This window comes from Ranitomeya imitator, chromosome 2 (assembly GCF_032444005.1).
Source record: "Ranitomeya imitator isolate aRanImi1 chromosome 2, aRanImi1.pri, whole genome shotgun sequence".
NCBI lineage: Eukaryota > Metazoa > Chordata > Amphibia > Anura > Dendrobatidae > Ranitomeya > Ranitomeya imitator.
Window position 1 is genome coordinate 435,405,925 of NC_091283.1, and position 15,630 is coordinate 435,421,554.

Sequence of the window (15,630 nt, forward strand, 5' to 3'; positions counted from 1 at the left end):
TTAACATGAGCTTTTACCTACAGCAGTTCTCTGTTATTTACTTACACATCGTTTTAAAATTAAATATTATTCAAAACTCACACACACATATATATACAGGGGTTGGACAAAATAATGGAAACACCTAACATTTTGGCATCATAATCTTTGAACATGAAATGCAGAAGAAAATCGCGCTGGTAAAACCCAACATTCGTCTTTGAGCCAATTAAACAATATTCAGAAGGAAGGCACATGAACTGGTGTATGTAGATGTAGTGCCTACCACAATGAGCATACTCAAATGGTGAAGCGTGTCCCAGAACCAAATACACGCTTATACCTTCTGTGAACATAAAACTAAAAGGGGCCACTAATACTAATGATAAGGATGGAATCTTTGACGGTAAGAATTCCGGAGCAGCCCTGAGGAAGAAAACAGTTGTTTTCGAAACGCGTCGGTTTGTTCTGGTCCTTACCGCGATTCGTACTGAACTCCTGAGTCACGTGGGATGGTCACCTGATTCACCACGTCACACAGGTCCTAGACGCGCCGTGTACATTGATCGCACATTACGGCGCTGCCGGCCTGAGACAGTGCATCTCCGTCCCCTCTTGGACTTCGGTACTCGGAGCAGCTGCCACCGGCCGGGGCAGCTCTCCGGAATTCTTACCGTCAAAGATTCCATCCTTATCATGCAGCGTTACTGAAGACTCCGGATAGAACGACGGGTGACTCATCTGGATTCACATAGGTATTTACCTTTAGTTCATCTAGTTCACTCCACTCATTAGTATTAGTGGCCGCTTTTAGTTTTATGTTCACAGAAGGTATAAGCGTGTATTTGGTTCTGGGACATGCTTCACCATTTGAGTATGCTCATTGTGGTAGGCACTACACCTACATACACCAGTTCCTGTGCCTTCCTTCTGAATATTGTTTAATTGGCTCAAAGACGAATTTTGGGTTTTACCAGCGCGATTTTTATCTGCATTTCATTTTATTCTCTACAGTTTTGTGGTGATTGTTTAAATCTGCTGCAGGTAATTTTACACCCAATACCACCAGCGCCGCTTCATATTTTATATATAATCTTTGAACATGTTATAAACATGCAAACCGTGACATATGATAATGTTTTGTAGTTAATTATTGTGTTATGTGATATGTGTATGTAAATTAACTGTTTGTTTTGCCGAATTGTAAGAACATTGATGAGAACCTGATGCCAATGGCTGACCTCTCGGATTTTCAAAGATGCCAAAGTGTTGGTGCTCGTATGGCAGAAGCTAGTGTAACAGAAGGTGCCCGAATGCTTGGCGTGTCAAGAGGTACTGTCTCCAAAGTAATGACTGCGTTTGAAAGAGAAGGAAAAACATCCGCAGCAAAGCACAGGTCCAGCCGAAAGTGAAAGTTGACTGAGAGAGACCGTCGGACTCTAAAACGAATTGTGAGAGAGGATCGCAAGACCACAGCTCCGAAAATCACTGCTGAGCGCAATGAACACCTACAGAACCCAGTTTCCACAAAAACTGTTTGTCGGGAGCTGCACAAATCTGGATTCCACGGAAGAGCTGCAATTAGAAAACCGATGCTCTCAATGACAAATGTTTCCAAGCGTTTAGAGTGGTGTAGAAACCTCCAGAATTGGTCCCTCGAGCAGTGGAAACATGTGATATTCTCAGACGAATCATCGTTTACCCTATGTTCGACCTCCGGCCGAGTGTACGTTTGGAGACAGCCAAAAGAAGCATTCCATCCAGACTGCTTTCTCCCAACCGTAAAACATGGCGGAGGTTCTGTGATGATCTGGGGTGCTATTTCGTGGAGATCCGCCGGGCCAATGATATCCCTTCATGGAAGAATTAACAGCCAAGATTATTTAGGCATTTTGAGCCACCAAGTGCATCCAATGGTTCAAGCACTGTTCCCGGAGGGGAACGTCATCTTTCAGAATGATAATGCACCAATTCATACAGCTAGAATCGTTAAAGCATGGCATGAGGAACATTCTAATGAAGTTGAGCTTCTCACTTGGACCCCACATCCCCAGACCTCAACATTATTGAGCATTTATGGTCGATTTTAGAGATTCAAGTTAGACGTTGATTTCCGCCGCCATCGTCGCTGAAAGAACTGGAGGGTGTTTTAACTGCAGAATGGGCTAAAATTCCTTTGGAAACAATTCACACCTTGTATGAATCCATACCTCGGAGAACTGTGGCTGTAATCACCGCAAAAGGTGGACCTACACCATATTAAACTAACTTTTGTTGAGGTTTCCAGGTGTTTCCATTATTTGGTCCAACCCCTGTATATTAGATAGATAGATGGATAGATAGATAGATTTGCTTGTTTATAACATGTTCGAAGATTATGATGCCAAAACGTTAGGTGTTTCCATTATTTTGTCCAACCCCTGTATATTAGATAGATAGATAGATTAAAAGACGGCAAATGATCTGCCGCATACAGTATAATCACAGAGTGACAGGTTAGAATAGGATAGAATAGAAATATACACATAGAATACATATATATATATATCCATATATATATATATATATATATATATATATGTCAGTAACACACACACACATACTGAGATATATATATATATATATTTATTTATTTATATTGCACAGAAAGATACGGTAGATAGAAGAAAGGCCTGTAATTCATTTGTCGGCTTCTGTAAAATCACTGCAGGAGCCGACAGGATAGAAAACATGGTTTACATACAGTAAATGCGTATAGAATAGGTAGACATATAGATGCAAGTGATCAATCCAATTAGTAGTGTGTGTGTGTGCAAATTATGGGACATGAATGTAATTAATAAAAGATTCTTTTGGGGGGAAAAAATACGTGGGCTCCCGCGCAATTTTTGGAACCAGCAGAGGGAAAGCCAGTGCCTGGGGGCTGATATTGATAGCCTAGGAAGGGACCATGGTTATTGGCCCCCCTGGCTAAAAACATCAGCTCATAGCCACCCCAGAAAAGGCGCATCTCTAAGATGCGCCAATTCTGGCACTCAGCATCGCTCATCCCACTTGTCATGTAGCATTGGCAAGTGGGGTAATAGTTGTGGGGTTGATGTCACCTTTGCATTGTAAGGTGACATCAAGCCCACGGCTTAGTAATGGAGAAGTGTCAATAAGACACCCATCCATTACTAATCCTCAAGTTGTTACATGTTAAATAAAGACACAACCAGAATAAAGTATTTTAATGAAATAAAACACAACACAGTTTTCCCATTTTATTCTTACTCTTAATCCATGTGATGCCCTCGATCTCCTGTAATAAAATATAAAAATAACAAACCAAAAATATACCCATACCTGTCCGACGCTGTGTCCCACACAGTGATCTATATCTGAGGAATATACTGTTTTCAACCAGGACGGTGCCAAGATGTGACTGGCCCGGCTGAAAACTACTGGTGAATGAGGAGATGCTGGGAGCAGAGCTTCAGTGACTATTGATGACGTCACTGATGCAGCGCTACCTCACAGCCTGACCAGTGCTAAACTCTGGAGTGTGGGAAAATGCCAGTTCATTTTCCACTCTTCAGAGTTCAGCGCGGTTCAAGCTGTGAGGGAGCGCAGTATCATTGATGTCACCTCTAGTCACTGAAGCTCCGCTCCCAGCATCTCTTCATTCACCAGTAGTTTTCAACCAGGGCAGTCGCATCTTGGTTGAAAACTATATATACCCCAGATATGGATTACTGCGTGGGACACAATGATGGACAGGTATGGGTATATTGTTGGTTTGTTATTTTTATTTTGATTACAGGAGATCAAGGGCATCACATGCATTAAGAGTAAGAATAAAATTACAGGAGATCAAGGGCATCGAATAGATTAGGAGTATGAATAAAATGGGAAAACTGTGCTGTGTTTTATTTCATTAAAAGACTTTATTCTAGTTGTGTCTTTATTTAACATGTAACAACTATAGGATTAGTAATGGAGAGGTGTCTTATTGACACTTCTCCATTACTAAGCCATGGGCTTGATGTCACCTTACAATGCAAAGGTGACATCAACCCCACAACTATTACCCCACTTGCCAATGCTACAGGGCAAGTGGGAAGAGCGAGGTTAAGTCCCAGAATTGACGCATCTTAGAGATGCACCTTTTCTGGGGTTGCTGAGTGCTGATGTTTTTAACCCAGGAGGGGCAATATCCATGGCACCTTTCTAGACTATTAATATCAGCCCGCAGCTCTCTGCATAACCTTTGCTGGTTATTAATACTAGGGGGACCCCACGTCATTTTTTGGGGGCTCCCCTATTTTAATAGCCAGTAAATGCTAAGTATACAGTTGTGAGCTGATATTAATAGCCGAGGAAGCTCCATGGGCATTACCCCCTTCCCAGGCTATAAACATCTGTCCCCAGTTGCTGGCTTTCCCTCTGCCGGTTGCAAAAATTGCCTGGGAGCCCATGCCCTTTTTTTACGTAAAATAATCTTTTATTAATTAAAATACATGTCCAATATATTGTACACACACTGTACTAATTGTATTTGTCACTGACATCTATATATCTACCTATTCTATATGTATTTACTGTATACAATCCATCTCTGCTATCCTGTCGGCTCCTGCAATGATTTTACAGAAGCCAGCAGTGCAGTGCAGTGCAATATAAATACATATATATATGTGTAAACAGGAACACATGGGCTACTTGCACAGTGAACAAGTCTGTATGATCATGTTCACACACCACCAAGAAACCTGAAGACACAAAAGAGAATAGTAAAACCAAAAACACTCAGTTTGAAAAAATGTTGCAGTAATCCGCAAGTGCTAGTAAAAGATGTAAACATGTGTTCCTGTTTCCATAATTGTTCTCTTGTGTCTACAAGACTGGGGAGTTCCACCACTCCTCTTGGGCTATCTGCACAAAAGCTGTTCTACCCTGTATGCACACATGGATTTTTCCTCTCTGAACCCTGTTCACACAGGTTATATACAGATGATCAGGTTTTTAAATACATCAGATAGGGATTGCATACATTAGTTAGGACTGCTCTGATAAGGGTATACCGTGAAGATTGGTAGAGCAGCTTAGTATACATTTTTTGCAAAAAACGTATCAACCAAATACCCTGTTTTTTACATGTTTTACTAGCACTTGCGGATTACTGCAACATTTTTTCAAACTGAGTGTTTTTGGTTTTACTATTCTCTTTTGTGTCTTCAGGTTTCTTGGTGGTGTGTGAACATGATCATACAGACTTGTTCACTGTGCAAGTAGCCCATGTGTTCCTGTTTCCATAATTGTTCTCTTGTGTCTACAAGACTGGGGAGTTCCACCACTCCTCTTGGGCTATCTGCACAAAAGCTGTTCTACCCTGTATGCACACATGGATTTTTCCTCTCTGAACCCTGTTCACACAGGTTATATACAGATGATCAGGTTTTTAAATACATCAGATAGGGATTGCATACATTAGTTAGGACTGCTCTGATAAGGGTATACCGTGAAGATTGGTAGAGCAGCTTAGTATACATTTTTTGCAAAAAACGTATCAACCAAATACCCTGTTTTTTACATCTTTTACTAGCACTTGCGGATTACTGCAACATTTTTTCAATCTGAGTGTTTTTGGTTTTACTATTCTCTTTTGTGTCTTCAGGTTTCTTGGTGGTGTGTGAACATGATCATACAGACTTGTTCACTGTGCAAGTAGCCCATGTGTTCCTGTTTCCATAATTGTTCTCTTGTGTCTACAAGACTGGGGAGTTCCACCACTCCTCTTGGGCTATCTGCACAAAAGCTGTTCTACCCTGTATGCACACATGGATTTTTCCTCTCTAAACCCTGTTCACACAGGTTATATACAGATGATCAGGTTTTTAAATACATCAGATAGGGATTGCATACATTAGTTAGGACTGCTCTGATAAGGGTATACCGTGAAGATTGGTAGAGCAGCTTAGTATACATTTTTTGCAAAAAACGTATCAACCAAATACCCTGTTTTTTACATCTTTTACTAGCACTTGCGGATTACTGCAACATTTTTTCAAACTGAGTGTTTTTGGTTTTACTATTCTCTTTTGTGTCTTCAGGTTTCTTGGTGGTGTGTGAACATGATCATACAGACTTGTTCACTGTGCAAGTAGCCCATGTGTTCCTGTTTCCATAATTGTTCTCTTGTGTCTACAAGACTGGGGAGTTCCACCACTCCTCTTGGGCTATCTGCACAAAAGCTGTTCTACCCTGTATGCACACATGGATTTTTCCTCTTTGAACCCTGTTCACACAGGTTATATACAGATGATCAGGTTTTTAAATACATCAGATAGGGATTGCATACATTAGTTAGGACTGCTCTGATAAGGGTATACCGTGAAGATTGGTAGAGCAGCTTAGTATACATTTTTTGCAAAAAACGTATCAACCAAATACCCTGTTTTTTACATCTTTTACTAGCACTTGCGGATTACTGCAACATTTTTTCAAACTGAGTGTTTTTGGTTTTACTATTCTCTTTTGTGTCTTCAGGTTTCTTGGTGGTGTGTGAACATGATCATACAGACTTGTTCACTGTGCAAGTAGCCCATGTGTTCCTGTTTCCATAATTGTTCTCTTGTGTCTACAAGACTGGGGAGTTCCACCACTCCTCTTGGGCTATCTGCACAAAAGCTGTTCTACCCTGTATGCACACATGGATTTTTCCTCTCTGAACCCTGTTCACACAGGTTATATACAGATGATCAGGTTTTTAAATACATCAGATAGGGATTGCATACATTAGTTAGGACTGCTCTGATAAGGGTATACCGTGAAGATTGGTAGAGCAGCTTAGTATACATTTTTTGCAAAAAACGTATCAACCAAATATCCTGTTTTTTACATCTTTTACTAGCACTTGCGGATTACTGCAACATTTTTTCAAACTGAGTGTTTTTGGTTTTACTATTCTCTTTTGTGTCTTCAGGTTTCTTGGTGGTGTGTGAACATGATCATACAGACTTGTTCACTGTGCAAGTAGCCCATGTGTTCCTGTTTCCATAATTGTTCTCTTGTGTCTACAAGACTGGGGAGTTCCACCACTCCTCTTGGGCTATCTGCACAAAAGCTGTTCTACCCTGTATGCACACATGGATTTTTCCTCTCTGAACCCTGTTCACACAGGTTATATACAGATGATCAGGTTTTTAAATACATCAGATAGGGATTGCATACATTAGTTAGGACTGCTCTGATAAGGGTATACCGTGAAGATTGGTAGAGCAGCTTAGTATACATTTTTTGCAAAAACGTATCAACCAAATACCCTGTTTTTTACATGTTTTACTAGCACTTGCGGATTACTGCAACATTTTTTCAAACTGAGTGTTTTTGGTTTTACTATTCTCTTTTGTGTCTTCAGGTTTCTTGGTGGTGTGTGAACATGATCATACAGACTTGTTCACTGTGCAAGTAGCCCATGTGTTCCTGTTTCCATAATTGTTCTCTTGTGTCTACAAGACTGGGGAGTTCCACCACTCCTCTTGGGCTATCTGCACAAAAGCTGTTCTACCCTGTATGCACACATGGATTTTTCCTCTCTGAACCCTGTTCACACAGGTTATATACAGATGATCAGGTTTTTAAATACATCAGATAGGGATTGCATACATTAGTTAGGACTGCTCTGATAAGGGTATACCGTGAAGATTGGTAGAGCAGCTTAGTATACATTTTTTGCAAAAAACGTATCAACCAAATACCCTGTTTTTTACATCTTTTACTAGCACTTGCGGATTACTGCAACATTTTTTCAAACTGAGTGTTTTTGGTTTTACTATTCTCTTTTGTGTCTTCATATATATATGTGTGTGTTACTGACATATATATACAGTACAGACCAAAAGTTTGGACACACCTTCTCATTTAAAGATTTTTCTGTATTTTCATGACTATGAAAATTGTACATTCACACTGAAGGCATCAAAACTGTGAATTAACACATGTGGAATTATATACTTAACAAAAAAGTGTGAAACAACTGAAAATATGTCTTATATTCTAGGTTCTTCAAAGTAGCCACCTTTTGCTTTGATGACTGCTTTGCACACTTGGCATTCTCTTGATGAGTTTCAAGAAGTAGTCACCGGGAATGGTTTTCACTTCACAGGTGTGCCATGTCAGGTTTAATAATTGGGATTTCTTGCCTTAAAAATGGGGTTAGGACCATCAGTTGTGTTGTGCAGAAGTCTGGTGGATACACAGCTGATAGTCCTACTGAATAGACTGTTAGAATTTGTATTATGGCAAGAAAAAAGCAGCTAAGTAAAGAAAAACGCGTGGCCATCATTACTTTAAGGCCGGCGTCACACTACCGTGTTTTACGGATGTAAGAGAGGTGCTGAAAATACGGATTGCATACGGTGCAATGCTTCTCTATGCCCCAGCTCCTATCAGCCGTATTTTACTGATCCGTATTATATGGTTTTCTACGGCCGTAGAAAATTGCAGCATGCTGCGTTTGTCACCGTATTGCGCAAAAAATATGCCAATGAAAGTCTATGGGGGCCAGAAAAATATGGATTACACACGGACCAGCAGTGTGACTTGCGAGAAATACGCAGCGGTGTTAGAGAGAAAAGCCGGCAATTTAGTGCAGTGTACAGTAAAATCACACTGACAGGTTAGAATAGAATAGCTAAAATAAATGTCTACACAAAGTATAGGGGGTATATATACAGTGGGGCAAAAAAGTATTTAGTCAGTCAGCAATAGTGCAAGTTCCACCACTTAAAAAGATGAGAGGCGTCTGTAATTTACATCATAGGTAGACCTCAACTATGGGAGACAAACTGAGAAAAAAAAATCCAGAAAATCACATTGTCTGTTTTTTTAACATTTTATTTGCATATTATGGTGGAAAATAAGTATTTGGTCAGAAACAAAATTTAATCTCAATACTTTGTAATATATCCTTTGTTGGCAATGACAGAGGTCAAACGTTTTCTGTAAGTCTTCACAAGGTTGCCACACACTGTTGTTGGTATGTTGGCCCATTCCTCCATGCAGATCTCCTCTAGAGCAGTGATGTTTTTGGCTTTTCGCTTGGCAACACGGACTTTCAACTTCCTCCAAAGGTTTTCTATAGGGTTGAGATCTGGAGACTGGCTAGGCCACTCCAAGACCTTGAAATGCTTCTTACGAAGCCACTCCTTCGTTGCCCTGGCGGTGTGCTTTGGATCATTGTCATGTTGAAAGACCCAGCCACGTTTCATCTTCAATGCCCTTGCTGATGGAAGGAGGTTTGCACTCAAAATCTCACGATACATGGCCCCATTCATTCTTTCAGGTACCCGGATCAGTCGTCCTGGCCCCTTTGCAGAGAAACAGCCCCAAAGCATGATGTTTCCACCACCATGCTTTACAGTAGGTATGGTGTTTGATGGATGCAACTCAGTATTCTTTTTCCTCCAAACACGACAAGTTGTGTTTCTACCAAACAGTTCCAGTTTGGTTTCATCAGACCATAGCACATTCTCCCAAAACTCCTCTGGATCATCCAAATGCTCTCTAGCAAACTTCAGACGGGCCCGGACATGTACTGGCTTAAGCAGTGGGACACGTCTGACACTGCAGGATCTGAGTCCATGGTGGCGTAGTGTGTTACTTATGGTAGGCCTTGTTACATTGGTCCCAGCTCTCTGCAGTTCATTCACTAGGTCCCCCCGCGTGGTTCTGGGATTTTTGCTCACCGTTCTTGTGATCATTCTGACCCCACGGGGTGGGATTTTGCGTGGAGCCCCAGATCGAGGGAGATTATCAGTGGTCTTGTATGTCTTCCATTTTCTAATTATTGCTCCCACTGTTGATTTCTTCACTCCAAGCTGGTTGGCTATTGCAGATTCAGTCTTCCCAGCCTGGTGCAGGGCTACAATTTTGTTTCTGGTGTCCTTTGACAGCTCTTTTGTCTTCACCATAGTGGAGTTTGGAGTCAGACTGTTTGAGGGTGTGCACAGGTGTCTTTTTATACTGATAACAAGTTTAAACAGGTGCCATTACTACAGGTAATGAGTGAAGGAAAGAGGAGACTCTTAAAGAAGAAGTTACAGGTCTGTGAGAGCCAGAAATCTTGATTGTTTGTTTCTGACCAAATACTTATTTTCCACCATAATATGCAAATAAAATGTTAAAAAAACAGACAATGTGATTTTCTGGATTTTTTTTTCTCAGTTTGTCTCCCATAGTTGAGGTCTACCTATGATGTAAATTACAGACGCCTCTCATCTTTTTAAGTGGTGGAACTTGCACTATTGCTGACTGACTAAATACTTTTTTGCCCCACTGTATATATATATATATATATATATATATATATATATATATATATATTAATATTTCATCCAGCACGAGATAGATTAAAAGCTGGTAATTCAATTGCCGGCTTTGCTATCTTCTTACTAAACCCGACATGATATGAGACATGGTTTACAAACAGTAAACCATCTCATATCCCAATTTTTTTTGCATAATCCACACTACTAATGTTAGTAGTGTGTATGTGCAAAATTTGGGCTGTCTAGCTATTAAATTAAAGGGTTAAATGGCGGAAAAAATTAGCGTGGATGAAATATTAATATATATATATACGGTATATATATACATATGTGTCTCACTGATACATATATATATATAGACAGTACATATATTTTTATGTTTTTGGGAGCACATGGATCCATTGTATGTCGGTTTTGCAAGCCTGCGAGAAAATCTCGCAGTACGGATGCCATACGGATTACATACGAAGGATGCCATGCGCAAAATACGCTGACACACCCTGCCTATGTATGAGATACGGACCGCTATTTTGGGGACTTTTCTGCGTATTACGGCCGTAAATTACGGACCGTATTTTTATACGCTGAGTGTGACACCGGCCTAAGAAATGAAGGTGAGTCAGTCCGAAAAATTGGGAAAACTTTGAAAGTGTCCCCAAGTGCAGTGGCAAAAACCATCAAGCGCTAGAAAGAAAATGGCTCACATGAGGACCGCCCTAGGAAAGGAAGACCAAGAGTCACCTCTGCTTCTGAGGATAAGTTTATGCAAGTCACCAGCCTCAGAAATCACAGGTTAACAGCAGCTCAGATTAGAGACCAGGTCAATGCCACACAGAGTTCTAGCAGCAGACACATCTCTACAACAACTGTTAATAGGAGACTTTGTGCAGCAGGCCTTCATGGTAAAATAGCTGCTAGGAAACCACTGCTAAGGACAGGCAAGAAGAGACTTGTTTGGGCTAAAGAACACAAGGAATGGACATTAGACCAGTGGAAATCTGTGCTTTGGTCTCATGAGTTCAAATGTGAGATCTTTGGTTCCAACCACCGTGTCTTTGTGTGACGCAGAAAAGGTGAAAGGATGGACTCTACATGCCTGGTTCCCACCGTGAAGCATGGAGGAGGAGGTGTGATGGTGTGGGGGTGCTTTTCTGGTGACACTGTTGGGGATTTATTCAAAATTGAAGGCATACTGAACCAGCATGGCTACCACAGCATCTTGCAGCGGCATGCTATTCCATCCGGTCTGCGTTTAGTTGGACCATCATTTATTTTTCAACAGGACAATGACCCCAAACACACCTCCAGGCTGTGTGAGGGCTATTTGACCAAGAAGGAGAGTGATGGGGTGCTACGTCAGATGACCTGGCCTCCATAGTCACAAGACTTGAACCCAATCGAGATGGTTTGGGGTGAGCTGGACCGCAGAGTAAAGGCAAAAGGGCCAACAAGTGCTAAGCATCTCTGGGAACTGCTTCAAGATTGTTGGACATGGCACACCTGTGAAGTGAAAACCATTCCCGGTGACTACCTCTTGAAGCTCATTAAGAGAATGCCAAGAGTGTGCAAAGCAGTCATCAAAGCAAAAGGTGGCTACTTTGAAGAACCTAGAATATAAGACATATTTTCAGTTTTTTCATACTTTTTTGTTAAGTATATAATTCCACATGTGTTAATTCATAGTTTTGATGCCTTCAGTGTGAATGTAAAATGTAGAATTTTAACCCCTTTACCCCCAAGGGTGGTTTGCACGTTAATGACCGGGCCAATTTTTACAATTCTGACCACTGTCCCTTTATGAGGTTATAACTCTGGAACGCTTCAACGGATCCCAGTGATTCTGACATTGTTTTCTCGTGACATATTGTACTTCATGATAGTGGTAAAAATTATTTGATAGTACCTGCGTTTATTTGTGAAAAAAACGGAAATTTTGCAAAAATTATGAAAATTTCGCAATTTTCCAACTTTGAATTTTTATGCAATTAAATCTCAGAGATATGTATGTCACACAAAATACTTAATAAGTAATATTTCCCACATGTCTACTTTACATCAGCCCAATTTTGGAACCAAAATTTTTTTTTGTTAGGGAGTTATAAGGGTTAAAAGTTGACCAGCAATTTCTCATTTTTACAACACCATTTTTTTTTAGGGACCACATCTCATTTGAAGTCATTTTGAGGTATCTAAATGATAGAAAATACCCAAGTGTGACACCATTCTAAAAACTGCACCCTTCAAGGTGCTCAAAACCATATTCAAGAAGTTTATTAACTCTTCTGGTGCTTCACAGGAATTTTTGGAATGTTTAAATAAAAATGAACATTTACCTTTTTTTCACAAAAAATTTACTTCAGCTCCAATTTGTTTTATTTTACCAAAAGTAACAGGAGAAAATGGACCCCAAAAGTTGTTGTACAATTTGTCCTGAGTACACCGATACCCCATATGTGGGAGTAAACCACTGTATGGGCGCATAACAGAGCTCGGAAGCGAAGGAGTGCCATTTGACTTTTCACTGCAAAATTGACTGGAATCGAGATGGGACACCATGTTGCGTTTGGAGAGCTCCTGATGTGCCTAAACATTGAAACCCCCCACAAGTGACACCATTTTGGAAAGTAGACCCCCTAAGGAACTTATCTAGAGGTGTGGTGAGCACTTTGACCCACCAAGTGCTTCACAGAAGTTTATAATGCAGAACCGTAAAAATAAAAAATCATATTTTTTCCCAAAAATTATCTTTTTGCCCCAAATGTTTTATTTTCCCAAGGGTAAGAGAAGAAATTGGACCCCAAAAGTTGTTGTACAATTTCTCCTGAGTACGCTGATACCCCATATGTGGGGGTAAACCACTGTTTGGGCGCATGGGAGAGCTCGGAGGGGAAGGAGTGCCGTTTGACTTTTCAATGCAAAATTGACTGGAATTGAGATGGGACGCCATGTTGCGTTTGGAGAGCCCCTGATGTGCCTAAACATTGAAATCCCCCACAAGTGACACCATTTTGGAAAGTAGACCCCCTAAGGAACTTATCTAGAGGTGTGGTGAGCACTTTGACCCACCAAGTGCTTCACAGAAGTTTATAATGCAGAACCGTAAAAATAAAAAATCATATTTTTTCACAAAAATTATCTTTTTGCCCCAAATGTTTTATTTTTCCGAGGATAACAGAAGAAATTGGACCCCAAAATTTGTTGCCCAATTTGTCCTGAGTGCGATTATACACAATATGTGGGAGTAACCACTGTTTGGGTGCATGGGAGGGCTTGGAAGGGAAGGAGCTCCATTTGGAATGCAGACTTAGATGGAATGGTCTGCAGGTGTCACATTGCGTTTGCAGAGCCTCTAATGTACCTAAACAGTAGAAACCCCCCACAAGTGACACCATTTTGGAAACTAGACACGCTAAGGAACTCATCTAGATGTGTTGCTAGAGCTTTGAACCCCCAAGTGTTTCACTACAGTTTGTAACGCAGAGCCGTGAAAAAAAAAAAAAAACTTTCCCCAAAAAATTATTTTTTAGCCCCCAGTTTTATATTTTTCCGAGGGTAAGAGGAGAAATTCGACCCCAAAAGTTGTTGTCCAATTTGTCCTGAGAACGCTGATACCCAATATGTGGGGGGAACCACCGTTTGGGCGCATGGGAGGGCTCGGAAAGGAAGGAGTGCCATTTGGAATGCAGACTTAGATGGAATAGTCTGCAGGCGTCACATTGCGTTTGCAGAGCCCCTAATGTACCTAAACAGTAGAAACCCCCCACAAGTGACCCCATATTGGAAACTAGACCCCCCAGGGAACTTATCTAGATGTGTTGTGAGAACTTTGAACCCCCAAGTGTTTCACTACAGTTTATAACGCAGAGCCGTGAAAATAAAAAATCTTTTTTTTTCCCACAAAAATTATTTTTTAGCCCCCAGTTTTGTACTTTCCCAAAGGTAACAGGTGAAATTCGACCCCAAAAGTTGTTGTCCTATTTGTCATGAGTACGCTGATACCCCATATGTTGAGGTAAACCCCTGTTTGGGCACACGGGAGAGCTCGGAAGGGAAGGAGCACTGTTTTACTTTTTCAACGCAGAATTGGCTGGAATTGAGATCGGACGCCATGTCGTGTTTGGAGAGCCCCTGATGTGCCTAAACAGTGGAAACCCCCAATTATAACTGAAACCCTAATCCAAACACACCCCTAACCCTAATTCCAACAGTAACCCTAACCACACCTCTAACCCTGACACACCCCTAACCCTAATCCCAACCCTATTCCCAACTGTAAATGTAATCTAAACCCTAACCCTAACTGTAGCCCAAACCCTAACCCTAGCCCTAACCCTAACCCTAGCCCTAACCCTAGCCCTAACCCTAACCCTAACCCTAGCCCTAACCCTAGCCCTAACCCTATCCCTAACCCTAGCCCTAACCCTAGCCCTGACCCTAAACCTAGCCCTAGCCCTAATGGGAAAATGGAAATAAATACATTTTTTTTAATTTTTCCCTAACTAAGGGGGTGATGAAGGGGGGTTTGATTTACTTTTATAGCGAGTTTTTTAGCGGATTTTTATGATTGGCAGCCATCACACACTGAAAGACGCTTTTTATTGCAAAAAATATTTTTTGCGTTACCACATTTTGAGAGCTATAATTTTTCCATATTTTGGTCCACAGAGTCATGTGAGGTCTTGTTTTTTGCGGGACGAGTTGACGTTTTTTAATGGTAACATTTTCGGGCACGTGACATTTTTTGATCGCTTTTTATTCCGATTTTTGTGAGGAAGAATGACCAAAAACCAGCTATTCATGAATTTCTTTTGGGGGAGGCGTTTATACCGTTCCGCGTTTGGTAAAATTGATAAAGCAGTTTTATTCTTTGGGTCAGTATGATTACAGCGTCACCTCATTTATATCATTTTTTTATGTTTTGGCGCTTTTATACAATAAAAACTATTTTACAGAAAAAATAATTATTTTTGCATCGTTTTATTCTCAGGACTATAACTTTTTTATTTTTTTGCTGATGATGCTGTATGGCAGCTCGTTTTTTGCGGGACAAGATGACGCTTTCAGCGGTACCATGGTTATTTATATCTGTTTTTTTGATTGCGTGTTATTCCACTTTTAGTTCGGCGGTAGGATAATAAAGCGTTGTTTTTTGCCTCTTTTTTTTTTTCTTACGGTGTTTACTGAAGGGGTTAACTAGTGCGCCAGTTTTATGGGTTGGGTCGTTACGGACGCGGCGATACTAAATATGTGTACTATTGTTTTTTTTTTTATTTAGATGAAGAAATGTATTTATGGGAATAATATTTTTTTTTTTCATTATTTAGGAATATATATTTTTTTT

General features: G+C 40.6%; 1 protein-coding gene across 22 annotated transcripts in view; it reads right to left on the minus strand.

The window, feature by feature from the left end:
* The window catches only part of BCAS1 (brain enriched myelin associated protein 1), a 197,315-nt gene that overhangs the window by 138,233 nt on the left and 43,452 nt on the right, over positions 1 to 15,630 (minus strand). The gene's annotated exons all lie outside the window — the stretch shown is intronic.